Here is a 17,350-nt window from a genome sequence, read left to right on the forward strand (position 1 = left end):
TCCTGTTCTTTTTAAACAACTATCTATCATTGATAAGAAAATGTTTCATGCAGGGCAAGTATATATTAATACTAAAGTAGAGAATTGTTATTTTGTGTGTGGGAAAAAGGCATACAAATGTTTACCTGAGAATTGGTCTGGCAGTTGTTTTTTGGGTTACCTGGTTCTGGCCATACGACACACTGCAGTTTTGCCTCAGGGAAGAATTCGAAATGTCAGAGAGGTCACCAAGAAACCTGGAAACCCGATCAAGAGACCTGAGAATCCAATGGGATGAATTGAAGCAGGCTGGAGAAACCATAACTCCGTGAATAACAAAGATAAACTGACACACATGGACTTAAGTGACACTATTATATCGTGGGCAGGTATAGCCCCTACATATGGCGCAGTGAAATCGATTTGGGAGCTGAGAAAACTGTCCAAACTTCTTGAAGTAATGAGTAATGCAACTTTTTCTGCTCTCGAATTAGTAACTGATGAACTGAAACGCTATGAGAACTGTGGTGCTTCAAAACCGCATGGCTCTCGACTTCACCCTAGCGGCGAAAGGTGGTACGTGCACTTTAATAAAAGAGGAGTGCTGTTCATATATTCCTGACAACCAGCATGAGATAAACGACCATCTTGAGGTGATTCAGCAAGTGTCGGCCATGACCAAACCATGCCCAAACCCACTGACGGATTTTTTCCAGAATTTGTTTGGGGGGATGGGGTGGCATCCTAATGAACATCCTGATTGCCATTTGAGTGGGATTACTCCTATTAAGAGTGTGTGTTTGTTGTGGTATTCCCTGCATGAAAAGATTAATCAAAGATTTTATAGACATGTCAGTTTCTGAAACTTTGTATCAAAGTACTGAAATTGAAGAACTGTTGAAAAATGAAACATTTTCATAAGTCTAAACTGAATGACTCTCTTAACTGCAAATTCTGAACAGAAAGAGGTTAGGAGAAGAAGCAAACTGTTTATGCTTTTGAAAATAGAATAAAAAGTATTAACAGGGGGGGAATGTTAGAAAAATATGTATTAATGTATATGTTTAGTGCTTATTAGAAGCTAAAAGGTTAACACATTTCATTCTATTTTATGTGCAGCTTAGTTTTGTATGAAACTACAAGATGCTTTTCAAACTGCAATATGCTTTCTGAAACTGTAAGATGCCCTTTGATCTAGTATTTGCTAGCACAGCAAAATTCATGTTTATGCCTTTTGGAAATTTACTGAGAAGCAGGTGATTATCTGCTAGGTCAGGAAAATAATGAATAGAACAATACTGTTTTCTATAATGTTATTGAACTTGAAAAATCAGCTCTGTTCATGTTATGAGAACATGTACAGCTGCAGAAAAGATGGATACAGTTGAACAAAGACTGTTTGAAGAAATGAACTATAATCTGTACTTGCTTTGTGCTCGAATTAGCCATAGTACCTTGAATGGTAACATTGCATAGTGAGAAGTTGTATCTGACCTATGGTCATCAACAGTGGCGGCTGGTGACTTCAAATCAAAGGAGGGCTGCTGGAGATAGCCGAATGGGTGGGGTCAATGGGAAGGGGTGCGGACAACTAGAAAGGGGAGGAGCTATGCTCCAAACCATAAAAACTAAACATTAATTAAATATGCTGTCCTGGGTGCCAAACCCTCATTATGAGAGTCCAATCAAGACAAATGAAGTGTAAAAGAATAAAAATATTTCAATGCATTGGCTGCTTGACAGCCTACTTAATATCTAGATGGAAACAAAAAGGTTGTGAGGCATGAAAAAATAAATTACTTTTTAAATACATTACTGGAATGCCCGTCAAAATCAAGTATAAGAAAAACATGCAGCACTCAGCTCAAACCGCTTCTCCTTGCACTGCATTATAATTTATATTCAGCTTTATTAAAGTACCAAGTAACATGCTGAAAGTAGAAATCTCTGATGCCCCCACTTGTAAAAATCTTCCTTATCCAAAAAAAGACCTGCTGCCTGACAACTATCTATTGGTTCATGGGGAAAACATGATCAAAGTAAAAAATGAAAATCAAACAAGCTCAAAATACATTGCTTAAAGGATTACTGTACAGGTTATGGACCACACATGAATGGCATTCTGTTTAGTTTACGGGTAAAGCCCTGAGAGATCACTGGAAGTCTCCAACATGTGTAATGAGCTTCTTAAAATAATGTAATCCTGTCCTTTATTACAAATATTGTCATATGCATTTCAATACCCAATGCTTATACATTATCTAGTTAAGTATTCTCTGCATGGCAACAACAGAAATGCTTCAATGTTGGCAATTCTTTAACAGTATGCTTATTAAAGCTTACTTGCATGTTATGATCTCAGACAAGCTTACCTGATGGTCATTAAAGCATTGCTACTTAAAACACAGAGCAACAGGCACTTTGAGTAATAAGCATAAATCAACTTACAAAAATATGACAGAAACCAGACCATTCTGCAAAATCAACAGATGAAAAGCCACTGTAGTACTTGTGTCTACCTTGGATGGGGGGATAACCTGCACATTTACACTGCATGGGGGATACCATGCACATTTACACTGCACAACTGCTCCTTGCCTTGCTTGGACACATCCAGAGTCACTACATGGGGGAGTGGGGTGCAACAAGTATGTCACAATTTGAAATGTCTTTGGCTGACTGATGGCCCCGACACATTTGTCATACCTCACCATCAGAGCAAAGCCATACAGAGAAGTGGGACAAAGGCCCAAAAATAAGGACAATTTTTAAATATTGGTCTTATAAACTTAGAAAGATAATAGAATAGTAGGTCTTGTATTAGTATGAATTTTCTGATGGATATGAAATCTGAAACCAGGAGATTCTGCAAAATCAAGAACAGATGAAAAGCCACTGTAGTACTTGTGTCTACCGTAGATGGGGGATACCCTGCACATTTACACTGCATGGGGGGCTACCCTGCACATTTACACTGCATAACTGCTCCTTGCCTTGAAATCTGAAACTCAAATGTCTGTCATTATTTTCTAACTTCAGTCTTTAATGATTTACCACTAATTTGCCAAAAAAACAATTTTATGAAAAATGGACCAAAGATGTGATGCAAAAATATAAAATAGCCACACAATGCAGCTGGGAACCTGTCAAAGAAGGGACATTTTTTAATAATAGTACTGCTAACTTGAGCAGCTGACAAAATAAAAGAATCTACATGCATTTCTGAAATAAAAGTAATCTATAACTCTGATTATTACAGTTATTTCTAAATTGTAAACCCTCCATGTTTTCTTCCAAAATTGCTATTTTGAGGAGAGATTATTAAGGGAAGAGCAACATTTTGAGCCAAATTCGGGGACAGTTGAGAGGTTTGGCTATGCCTAATTCTATAAAGCAATTTATTTGTATGTACCTCTCAACCTGTTAATGCAATAAATCTAGACAAGGCCAAATATATTGGGGGAACATAAACAGTACTAAAAATTGCTCTTGTATAAACTGAGACAGTTGATAGAACAGGTCTTACTTCAGCATGCATTTTTCTGAAGGTTATGAAGTCTGAAACCCAGTGTCATTAGTGACTTAATTCCTAAATGATTTTCCAGAAATCCACAAATATTATGAGGAACAAACCAAAAATAAGAAGCAAAAATCTATTCATTCTGTGAAAATCTGGACAGTCGGGAGGTATAGTTCAGCTGGGGCTGTCTTTGAGTTTGCCGCACTTTCCCCTCATAAAATCATGGTCAAATGGAGCCCTCCCCCCTGCAGCCATTCCAATGATCCATTACTTGGCTATATCACTCCATTTACCATAAACACTAATGTGCATACTGCTTTACTTCTATGATGATCTGGATTTCAATTGAAAGTTTTATTTTGCATTTTACAGCACAAACACTAAGATATCTGCTAAACAAAGCAACGCAGTCTCACGATGAAAACAGGCTTAGCATTAAAAACTTTTCTGCCCTTGAAACGCACATTCAATGAAACAGCATTGAAACCCACATTCAAAGAAAATACATTTTGCCAGTGACAGATAAAGATTAACTTTGGGCTGTTTTCAAATCATAGGCCCCTTGCACATGAAACATACATGTGCTCTTTGATACACCTTCCTGATTCTACTAAATTATATTCCTTGTACAATACAGTACAGTTGTTAGACGGCATTTTAAATTTATTACAACAAAAATTGGGTAGGTACAATGGCAATTGTTAATCACTCGCATAGAATTCCAACGGAATAAAATGTTCCAACGTATATATAATCGTAGTTAAAGCGTTGTAATTACCCACCACTGCCTTGCGGCACGATAGTAGTATAGTTCTCAAAAACTTTTACTTGGAAATGCTTTCAAATAAATGTAGCTGACAGCGTCAACTGCCCTTCGGCACAATGATAATATAATCCAACAGCAGTATTCACTTCACCATGGATAAAATAAAAGAGCACTCGTTCTATGTTGCTCAAATATTTATTTAGTAAAACTTGGCTAGCGCTTTCACCTGTAGGCTTCCTCAGGCCATCACATCATATATTCACAGTTAATACATTTAAATACTATTTCCTATCATGAATACTGAGGTCACTTCCTGCTATTACACAAATTAAAATACGAAGCAATTTCCGATATTATTATAAAATAGTTAATTACATACATAGTTAACTAAATGAGTATCCATTTATATATATTAATATCTCGTGATACATATATATTTGAAAAATTTAAAATCAAAGTATATACATAATTACGTAACTTGTAAATTGTAAAATTCATTCCTATTAGTTTATATATAACTACTACTATTTACTACCATTGGACATAACTTTCTCTCACTAATTATAGTACAAATAATATCCAATGACAAAATCAAGTACATGCGTAATTAAATCATTAAATGTTTTGTAAAATTTTTTTAAATTATTAAAAACTACAAATAGCTAAGACATGATCTTAATCAATTTGATAAATGCATACTTAATTAAGTGAATGAATATTTTAAGAATTCATGATTATAAATATCTTGCAGTTCTTGCCTACTATTGTGTGTATTTTCCATATTATAATAACATACTTAATAAAAATCTTATTGAATACATATATTAAGCATACTTATTAATATGAAATGATAAAAATATAGAAATATATAGAGAATACATGTAAATAGCATACTATTCGCACTTAAAGACATACCTATTCAAACATAATACTTGAGATGTAAATTAGTTATATCAATATTGATGTCAGAAACCTTAGAAAATATATATGTAAAACATATATATAATAAATACAAATATTATGTATGTCACTTTTTCATTCTAACTCTTTATTGTACAATTATTTATTGATACTTAGCTTCCTAGCCTTCAGAGCAGGTTTGATAGGAATTCTGACATTCAAACCCGGTTTATGATCAGCCCTTAATCTAATAATCCATTTAATTTCATTTTCCTCAGTTTTATTAATTATATCCCCACGTCTAATTGTTATGTTATTATTCTGTAAGACCATAAACTTAAATTCATGGTCTGTGGATGTATCTAAGACATGTTTCGAAAGGGCATTGTTTTGTGATTTTATTTTAATATTGTATAAATGCTCCCTAATACGGTCCCTAAGTCGTCTATCCATTTTTCCCACATAAAATGCGGAGCAAACTATGCAGGTAGCAAGATAGACGACGTGGGCCGTATCACAAGTAGCTTGTGCTGAAAACGTAAAACATTGTGACGTTTCAGGGTGCGTAAAGCTTGCAGTGCCATCAATATATGTACAATACCTACATTTACATATATATTTTCTAAGGTTTCTGACATCAATATTGATATAACTAATTTACATCTCAAGTATTATGTTTGAATAGGTATGTCTTTAAGTGCGAATAGTATGCTATTTACATGTATTCTCTATATATTTCTATATTTTTATCATCTCATATTAATAAGTATGCTTAATATATGTATTCAATAAGATTTTGATTAAGTATGTTATTATAATATGGAAAATACACACACTAGTAGGCAAGAACTGCAAGATATTTATAATCACGAATTCTTAAAATATTCATTCACTTAATTAAGTATGCATTTATCAAATTGATTAAGATCATGTCTTAGCTAGTTGTAGTTTTTAATAATTTAAAAAAATTTAAAAAAACATTTAATGATTTAATTACGCATGTACTTGATTTTGTCATTGGATATTATTTGTACTATAATTAGTGAGAGAAAGTTATGTCCAATGGTAGTAAATAGTAGTAGTTATATATAAACTAATAGGAATGAATTTTACAATTTACAAGTTACGTAATTATGTATATACTTTGATTTTAAATTTTTCAAATATATATGTATCACGAAATATTAATATATATAAATGGATACTCATTTAGTTAACTATGTATGTAATTAACTATTTTATAATAATATTGGAAATTGCTTTGTATTTTAATTTGTGTAATAGCAGGAAGTGACCTCAGTATTCATGATAGGAAATAGTATTTAAATGTATTAACTGTGAATATATGATGTGATGGTCTGAGGAAGCCTACGGGTGAAAGCGCTAGCCAAGTTTTACTAAATAAATATTTGAGCAACATAGAATGAGTGCTCTTTTATTTTATCCATGGTGAAGTGAATACTGCTGTTGGATTATATTATCGTTGTGCCGAAGGGCAGTTGACGCTGTCAGCTACATTTATTTGAAAGCGTTTCCAAGTAAAAGTACTATCGTGTCGCAAGGCAGCAGAGGGTAATTACAATGCTTTAACTGCGATTATATATACGTTGGAACATTTTATTCAGTTGGACTTCTATGCGAGTGATTAACAATTGCCATTGTACCTCCCCGATTTTTGTTGTATTATTTATTTGCGCTATCTCTATAGGGCAAGGTACAAACAAAGCAGTAACAGTTCTTTATATTTTATTTCTTTTTATACATTGGTACCTGGTACTGCTTCATGGATATGGCAGAATTGCAGTCTACAAGTATTGAACTACCATATAATCCAGAGATTGCTAATAAAAACAAATCCAGATTTGAAAATGCTGTTGCAGGAGACGTCAATCCGCTACTTATGTATGATGTCACATCCTACCTTTCGAATGAAGGAGTTGTCGAAAAGGACTGTAAGGGTCTATCTACGCTATTGGGGGAAATGGAAGCTAACTTTATTCGACTAAAACGACTTCAGTTGCAACGGCAACATTTTGAAGTCTGTATAAATCGCAAAATAATTCCACGAGGACTTCGTATACTAAAGATGCCTACCACAGGTACTGTGTTCCCAGATTTATTGTACATGTGGCAGCAGATAAACATAGACACGAGTATACACTACATGGAACTGTTGAACACTTATTTTAAACCACAAGAAGTAGTGCTACGAGAATGCATAAAGGAACAACAATTATATTTGTACGAAATGTATCCTAAATCAATATTAGATAATATGTTAGAGAAATTATTGGATGATGTTTACCTATACGAAAAGAAATTATTAGAGCAGAAACGGAATAAAATTAAAAGGGATATGCAGGATTTTGCAAAAGGACAAGTCTTCTCTTGGCCCAAAGTACATAACAAGTTAGGCCAGGATAGCGCTGCTAAAGAAGATGGACGGGAAGATATGGGTACATCAGGTAATAGAAGTAATGGTGTACCAGATAGAAATGTGAAAAGAAAAAAAGTATTTGAAAGTCAAATGACCGCCAACAAAGAAAGTACTACAGTGAGTAACCAAAATAAAGCAAACGTCATGGTCACAACAGCGTTAGTGCATAAAGAAAATATAGTCAATGAAATACCCCTACTAACATCTGAATGTAATGGAAAAGAGATAACACTGATAGATGAAACTGATGTAATTACAGAGGTAGTTGAACCAGATGCAAATTATATAGTTGTAAGAAGGAAGGTAATTAATTACAACATAGACATTAGTAGCCCCAGGAAAAGCCCCTTTCCCTATAGTAAACCAATGGAGGAGAGGGAGGGACCGCTCAATGAGCAGGGGACGACAGAAGAAGAGAGTGGCCGACCGGGAGCATGTAGGGCCCATTCTAAAGAAGATGTGGCAAGGAACATAAACTCCCTAATATGGAATATATCCAAAAGAGACCTCTCCACAGATGAGGAAGTAGTTCTGGAGAAGGGACTTACATTTATTCCATCTATTAAAAGTGATATTACTCAAACAATAGTTGATTTGAAGCTCTTTACAAGAAATATACAACTTAAACTAGACTTTGGTTTGAACACCAAAGAAAGAACGGTTTATAGGAAGCCTAGTACTTATATACCAGCCTTACATCCTTTGATTGATGCATATACTAAATTAGTTGAGCAAGAGTTATATGCACATGAGAAAAGAAATAGTGAAAGGAGATGGTATGGTAATTTGACATTCAAACAACGGAAGGCATTAAGAGAGCTAACGAATGATCCAAACATAATGATTAGGCCTGCCGACAAGGGTGGACCTACTGTCATTATGGATATGGATCAATATATTATACGTATGACAGAAATGTTAAGAGATGGACAATATTATAGAACAATTGAAATAAATACGGTTGATAGGGTCATTGAAAGAGTGTTGATTGCTATCAATATACTACACAATGAAGGGAAAATAAATGAAGATCTATTTAATTATTGTATTGTTAACCATCCTACTTTACCCTGCATACAAGGTGTACCAAAAATTCATAAACACCCCTTAAACCCACCCATGCGACCTATTATTGCAGGTAAAGGATGGGTAACTGAGCCAATTTCATTATACTTAGAAACAGTACTACGACCAGTGGTGAATACGTATTTACATATACTTAGAGATACCAAACAGTTCCTAATCATGTTATATGACCGGATGTCTAAGATCCCTATTGATACTACCTATTGGTTAGTTACATTAGATGCTCAATCTCTCTTTACATCTATTCCTAACCATGAAGGAGTAGAATGTATTCGCAGGAGACTTAATATAGACCTATCATATACAGAAGCCTATAATGATGTAATTTGTGATTTAATAGAAATAGTACTGTGTAACAATGTATTTGTATTTAACAATCAGGCATATATACAGAAAGATGGCGTGGCTATGGGCACATCATGTGCCAATAGCTACGCCAATCTTGTTATGGCAGATTGGGAAGAAAGATATTTGTTTAAGATGAACGATTTCAAACAGAACGTAAAATTTTATACACGTTTTGTAGATGATCTCTTTCTCATCTGGAGCTCTAATGAAGTCAATCTTAAAGAATTTTTGGTAAAAATGAATGCGCATACAAAGTATTTGAAATTTACTATGGAAGCATCCCTAAATATGATTTCATATTTGGACGTATATGTTGAGAAATTACCTAATGGTCTCCTTAATACAGGGGTTTATAGGAAAAGTTGTTATAGAAACTCCTTGCTGCATAGAAATAGCATGCATTCTGGATTTATTTTTAAAAATATTATTAGAGGGCAGGCAATGAGAGTATCACATTTTAATTCTACTGATATTGGATACAAGACAGAATTGAGTAACTTGAAACAACAGTTATTAGATAGATCCTATAAGCCTAAAGAAATAAATGAAGAACTATATAAAGTAGAAGGGATGAGGAGAAACATAGCACAGCCCTACTTTTCTGACAGTGGAGTTAATATTGAAACAGCTGTCATGAGTAACGATGAATGTGACATAGATAGAAAGAGTAAAAATGAAGATATTAGGGTGCTCATACATTACACACAGGATGTGACAAGCATAAGAGACATCTATGAAAAATATTGGGAGTTACTGACAGTAGACCCTAAAATATTAAAAATAGTAGGTAACTACCCAAAATTTCGTATAAAAATAAAATGAATTTATATAGAATGCTATGTGGGCCAAATAGAGTAGGAATGGGTCACAGGACAGATAATAATAAAGAGACAAAGCCTTGTCAGAAATGTAGGTATTGTACATATATCGATGGCACTGCAAGCTTTACGCACCCTGAAACGTCACAATGTTTTACGTTTTCAGCACAAGCTACTTGTGATACAGCCCACGTCGTCTATCTTGCTACCTGCATAGTTTGCTCCGCATTTTATGTGGGAAAAATGGATAGATGACTTAGGGACCATATTAGGGAGCATTTATACAATATTAAAATAAAATCACAAAACAATGCCCTTTCGAAATATGTCTTAGATACATCCACAGACCATGAATTTAAGTTTATGGTCTTACAGAATAATAACATAACGATTAGACGTGGGGATATAATTAATAAAACTGAGGAAAATGAAATTAAATGGATTATTAGATTAAGGGCTGATCATAAACCGGGTTTGAATGACAGAATTCCTATCAAACCTGCTCTGAAGGCTAGGAAGCTAGGTATCAATAAATAATTGTACAATAAAGAGTTAGAATGAGAAAGTGATGTACATAATATTTGTATTTATTACATATATATTTTACATATATATTTTCTAAGGTTTCTGACATCAATATACTGATATAACTAATTTACATCTCAAGTATTATGTTTGAATAGGTATGTCTTTAAGTGTGAATAGTATGCTATTTACATGTATTCTCTATATATTTCTATATTTTTATCATCTCATATTAATAAGTATGCTTAATATATGTATTCAATAAGATTTTGATTAAGTATGTTATTATAATATGGAAAATACACACACTAGTAGGCAAGAACTGCAAGATATTTATAATCATGGTTTCTTAAAATATTCATTCACTTAATTAAGTATGCATTTATCAAATTGATTAAGATCATGTCTTATCTATTTGTAGTTTTTACTAATTTTAAAAAATTTAAAAAAACATTTAATGATTTAATTACGCATGTACTTGATTTTGTCATTGGATATTATTTGTACTATAATTAGTGAGAGAAAGTTATGTCCAATGGTAGTAAATAGTAGTAGTTATATATAAACTAATAGTAATGAATTTTACAATTTACAAGTTACGTAATTATGTATATACTTTGATTTTAAATTTTTCAAATATATATGTATCACGAGATATTAATATATATAAATGGATACTCATTTAGTTAACTATGTATGTAATTAACTATTTTATAATAATATCAGAAATTGCTTCGTATTTTAATTTGTGTAATAGCAGGAAGTGACCTCAGTATTCATGATAGGAAATAGTATTTAAATGTATTAACTGTGAATATATGATGTGATGGCCTGAGGAAGCCTATGGGTGAAAGCGCTAGCCAAGTTTTACTAAATAAATATTTGAGCAACATAGAACGAGTGCTCTTTTATTTTATCCATGGTGAAGTGAATACTACTGTTGGATTATATTATCGTTGTGCCAAAGGGCAGTTGACGCTGTCAGCTACATTTATTTGAAAGCGTTTCCAAGTAAAAGTTGTTGGGAACTATACTACTATCATGCCGCAAGGCAGCAGAGGGTAATTACAATGCTTTAACTATGATTATATATACGTTGGAACATTTTATTCAGTTGGAATTCTATGCGAGTGATTAACAATTGCCATTGTACCTACCCGATTTTTGTTGTATTATTTATTTGCGCTATCTCTACAGGGCAAGGTACAAACGAAGCAGGAACAGTTCTTTATATTTTATTTCATTTTAAATTTATTGTTTTGAATATTTTTCCAGTAAACAATGAAACAAAATGCATGCACCAATGACAGAACTACCCAATTCAGAACATTTCCATCATAAAAGTCTACTCAACCTTCTACAGTCCACCAGTATCAGTAAATATGCACAATCTCTGAAGTAGTAAAAGTCATCTAAATAATTCCACATTAAGGAAATCTGTAACAATGAAGAGGTTGCTGCTAGCAAACAACTTTATATGTCACTGTTTATTCATCTACAAATAAAGTGCCTGTTGCCCTTGAGGAATAAATTGCCTATGTTGCATACATTAAAAAAAAATAAAAATAAGCTGGTAATATCGCAATAGGGACTCTATGACAAACAGATAACAGATTCATAGTTACTACTCTAGGTATCTTTGCCGAAAAGACTGCAGCATCCACCCACTTTACAACAGAGTACAGTATCAGCAATGCATCTATCTACTGTGGGAGTAGAACCCACAGCCTTCTGCATCAAAGGCAAGTATACTACCTGTCGTGCTATTAATGCAAGCAGACTCAGAATAAGCAGCACTAAAGTTTTGTTCCCCTGCAGCTCTCAGCTCCTTCTAAAATCTACTCGACACGCAGTTGTATCTCTAAACTTTGCAGCACAAGAAATCCGGAAAAAGCCAACATTTATTTGGGGGTGGGGGGCAACCAGGGACACATTTTAAACACATTTTAAACATTGCTTGTATAATGTTGAAAGTTGCTAGAATAAAATGCTGTGTTACCACCATACATTTCACTGCCACGTCTTTAACCCAGGGGACCCTGTGCAAAACAGTCAGAGAAACATACCACTATGCCAAATCAGCTGTTTTGTAAAAGAGAGGAAGATAAACTTAAATGGCTACCATTTAGTGAATTCAGTTCTCAGCATAGCTGTCAACCTCCTGGCACAAAACACCTGAACAAAGGCAATAATGGGGGGGAATACAGCCCACAAACATTCAGTGAATTCAGTTCTCACTATAGCTCTCAACCTCTTAGCAAAAAACATGTGGACAAAGCCAGTAATGGGGAGGGAATACAGCCCCCAAACATTCAATGAATACAGTTCTCACCATAGATAACTCTCAACCTTAGCACAAATACCTGGGCAAAGCCAATAATGGGGAAATACAGTCCCAAAAATAGGGACAAATTTCAAATATCCATGTTATAAACTTAGACAACTGCTAGAACAATTTTGTGTTACCATGAACTTTCAGAAGAATATGAAGTCTGAAATTCAAATGCCTATTTTTTATACTTTTAACCAGGAAACTAGTCTGACTTGGAACAAAAGACTATTTTCAGCAGAGTAGAGAGGAAATGCCAATCACATCTTTGCAAGTAAAGAGAACATGCAGACACAACACAGAAGGCACCCCAGCCAAGAATCAAACCAGAGAACCTGTAGTTGTTAGGCAACAATGCTACCAGTGCACCACTACACTACAGACTTTGCAAGGAAAAATGTAGATACAGAAACCACAGATTTTATGAGGAACAGAACAAATATGAGGCAAAACTCTGCAAGTTTTTTTTAGAAATGGTGGTGGATAGGGAATTCAGGTCCTTGCCACCTGTACCCAAGGTACAGGGTTCAAGCCTGAGTCTCTATCCACCACCATTTGCTCTCTCTAGCCACCAGTATATAGCAACAGGGGCATTTTACACCACCAGTATATAGTAACTGGGGCATTTCACACACACACACACACACACACACACACACACACACACACACACTCTCTCTCTCTCTCTCTGCAGCAGCAGAACGACCGACCTGCAACACCAGCAAAACAACCTAACCTCCAGTCACCTGAAGCAGCAAAATCCACCCATGACATGGAGCAATCCAGCCAGCAACCACGTGCAACGAAAGTCCCATGAGAGCAGCTCACCTCTCTCAGTCCTGATTGGATCTGCCTGCAGCCGAAGCAGTCCAGACCTCCTCTTCTGTGTGGTCATCCCCGCACTGATTCCTGAGTGCATTTGCAGCAATGACTGCTGGGTACCTGTGTTTCTCTATCCGGACTGCAGTCTAGATTTTTTTTTTTCTGTTTTTTAGTTTTACAGATTTTTCTTTTTTTTTTTTAAGGTGGGAGGGCTGCAGTCCGGCAGTCCGATACCACGAGCCGCCCCTGGTCATCAAGGCCACGTTGTTTTTCTTAGGACTTTTTTTTGTAAACTTGATATGCCAGCAGAAAATCATGGACAAACAGCTGCTATGAAATAATATTGAAAGAACTTGTGATTTATTACGTCAGCTTAGTAGGCAATGTCTTGTAAGAAATGTATAAGAATAGCTTCACTTCCTGATTCTAGTTAGACAAACTCTGTATTAGCACGTTTTTGTCTCCTTGCTGCAAGATTAAAGTGCCTTAACCTGAACCTGCCATGTGTTGATCTTTTTGAAGTTGTTTTTCCTTTGACAGTTACAGACACAGTTGTTGAAAGCTTTGTGGTTGTCCGTTGCCTGAGAAGCTATTTTTTCTTCAAGTCTAACCTTTGAAGTATTAAGTAACCCTCTTAGCTGCCTGTTTAGATTGGTCAGGGAGCTTTTAGTATGTATGGCTTTTGTTCCTGCAATACTTGGTCAAGATTAAAGTGCCTTAACCTGTACCTGCCGTGTGTTGATCTTTTTGAAGTTGTTTTTCCTTTTACAGTTACAGACACAGTTGTTGAAAGAACTTCCACATTTAGCTGACATATCTGGAGTTTAATTAGTATAGGTCCTGGCCACATTCTCAGTCTCAAAATAATTTTTTTTTCTTTCATTGTATAACCAACTGATAGATAGTGTGATTCCACCACGGTGGCTTGTCTTTTGACTTTGTCTTATTCTTAATATGAGTGGGCACAGCTCAGTCTGTACAGCTATCAATATGGCTGTATAGAGATTTTATGAATAGCTCCATGTATTCTATGGTGTTTACTGGGTTTGGGGGTACTTGGAATTTAGCCAAGGTGTTGCTATGCAGAGAGAGGTTAGCCTTGCAGTAGTTCCTAAAGGTTTTTGGTTTTGCTGGATCCCCAGATGTAAATTTTATTAAAAGTAATACTGCCTTATGGTCAGATATGATAAGCGAAGATATTACATTGGGTGAGGAACACTGGCCTCCCTAAGTTCGTGAGCACAAGGTCAAGGAAGTTTGTACCCCTGGTAGGAGAATGGAAGAACTGTTCCAGAATGTTGGTATTAACAAAGTTTAAGAATCACTGGGCTTGTGCATTAGAAGTGCTGTAGGATTCTCAATCTATAGACGAGTAGTTGAGATCCCCCATGAATATGGTATTGGGTTGAACGGTGAGGGACCTCAGTACCATTGAGATAGGTAGTATGGGTTTCCTGTGACATAGAGGGGGCCTATATGTTGCAAGGATATGGTACAACACCTTGTTTGTGGTGAGTTGCACATGTATGAGTTCCAATGGGTCGTACACTTTAACTAGTCTGGATGTGAAATTAGTCTTAATACCATTAGTTTCACTAGCACTTTACACATTGCTTATCTTTTACATTAGATTGTAGTTAAAACATGCAGTGTAGTTAGCATTTCCGAGTGCACACACTTCAGAAATACCTGACCTATTATTATCAGAAAACAATACAACACGTTTCTTAGGCATAACCCATGTACACACTCTACAGCTGCCTGACTTATTTTATCAGAAAAGCCAGTACAATAATTCTGTATTGCCTCAAAGTCTTCCAGTAGTCTGTGTATCAGTTACTGCTTCCTTTCTTAAGTGTTTAATTTTCTACACTTTACATCTACTAGGTATATTTAAACAGCTTTTCCCCAATTCACAGGTAATTGATACCACAGTACTTTGTAGTTTATTGACTTCAGTTCTGTATTTAAATACAGAAAGCTACTTTTTGCAATTTGGAAATTCCAAACAAGTTTGCAATGTTTTGTATTTGCATCAGCAATTTCTTTCTTGAATACATGCTTCTTATTGAAAGAACATTTTACAGGGGAGCTTCAAGGTGGTATAACCAGTTAAAAAATAGATGTCTAGACAGTGAACAGTTAAATTAGCAAGGCCTGCACAATACTGTACATTGCTAACAGAAATTGGTACCTGAAGTGTATAGGATATCCAGAAGGTCAATAAGGAAAACAGACAGCAACTGAAAAGGGAGAGCAACTGCCAAAATGTATAATAAGATTCAAAGGAGTATGTCAAATAAGAGCTGGGAAAAGCAGATGGTAATGGCAACTGAAGGATAAAACTATTCAGCTACCTTAGAGAGAAATACTGACAAAGTGCATATAAGACTTTCAAGATAACTGAGTCTCTCTTTGAATATATAGAGACAAATAGTAGAAGGGTGCAGGAAATAGATGTTTTAATCAGACAGTCTGAGAAAATAGTTAATACGAAACTAATGAATTGGAGATGAAAGAAACAATGGTGGAACGGCAAATTGGTATAGAAACTGGCTGAATCCAAGGATAGGTCACACGTCTTGAGGTCTGCAGCAAAAACAGAAAAACAGGGAAGGACTGTAAAAACTTTACAAGAAAATAGCACATAAATGGAATCTCTATTGATAATATTAAAATAGAACACATACAGAAAATAGTCCCAGTTTGAGACTGAGAATGTGGCCAGGACCTATACTAATTAAACTCCAGATATGTCAGCTAAATGTGGAAGTTCTTTTCATTTTTGTGGAAGAAATGAACAATCTTAAAGATCTGAGACATAAAGATTTATATGGATAATGACCTTTCATTATAAACATGAAGTAACAGAAATGCTTTTTTTTCCTTTCATAACACTCTGCAGAGAAATTAATCTTTATTTCTAGTTATTGTCTCCTGGATTACTTCAAGTCTATCTACTTAGATTAAGCTTAGATCATTGGCAGTCAGAAGATGAACTGGCAAAGAGAAAACAACAGATGGTGACAGGAGAAGGTGGTGAGATACAAGCAGCCAGTCAACAGGTGTAGAAAGGCAATCTACGTGCACTTCAAGGGAGTGAGTTCCTGAAAAGTCCTTTCCTGGTTTTCAAAAGAGAATGACAGACAAAACAAAGTAGAAGATGAAATTATTTTCAAAAAGAGAGGATGACTCCATAAAAAAGCAATGCATTGAGAACATTGAGGGAGGATACTATTTAAAAATAGAAAAAATTCAGTTGCTGACCAAAGGAAAATCCTCCTTCTGTCTTCATTCCCTTGTAAACATGTTGCATTCTTAGCCATAATGCTGAACAGTTTTAAAAACAATTTGTTCTTCTACAGTTGTGTGCTTCCTTATTTTTGTTTATTATATTAAACAGTTTTAGTAGCATGCACTGTGATGCCCATGCCCTGGACCAGCAATCAAGGAGCCTCGGTCCTCACCACTCACACCAAAGAGGGAGACTCCTAGAAGAGGAAAGGATAACTAATACACACAGTAAAGTACAATTTCCCTTAAGTGCACACAGAGATCACAGTCAGTCTGGGGCTGGTTGCTCCCTTGCTCACCAGGTCCCCAATAAGACTCCGCACTGGCACAGCTATAGGGTCCAGATCTCAGCCTAGCTGGACAGCTAACCTCCAGTACCCTCTCTGTCCAACCAGTGCTTCGTGTCCCTGCCCAGGTAGCTGACACACACCCACACTTTGAGATAAGTATTTATACAACTTCACAGACACTCCTGGGAAAGGCTGACACAGATTCTCCAGCTGTGCCCCTTTACCCAGGCTATACT

The sequence above is a fragment of the Protopterus annectens genome, chromosome 1.part2 (genome assembly GCF_019279795.1).
Source record: "Protopterus annectens isolate FY-2018-M chromosome 1.part2, PAN1.0, whole genome shotgun sequence".
In the NCBI taxonomy this organism is placed as follows: domain Eukaryota; kingdom Metazoa; phylum Chordata; order Ceratodontiformes; family Protopteridae; genus Protopterus; species Protopterus annectens.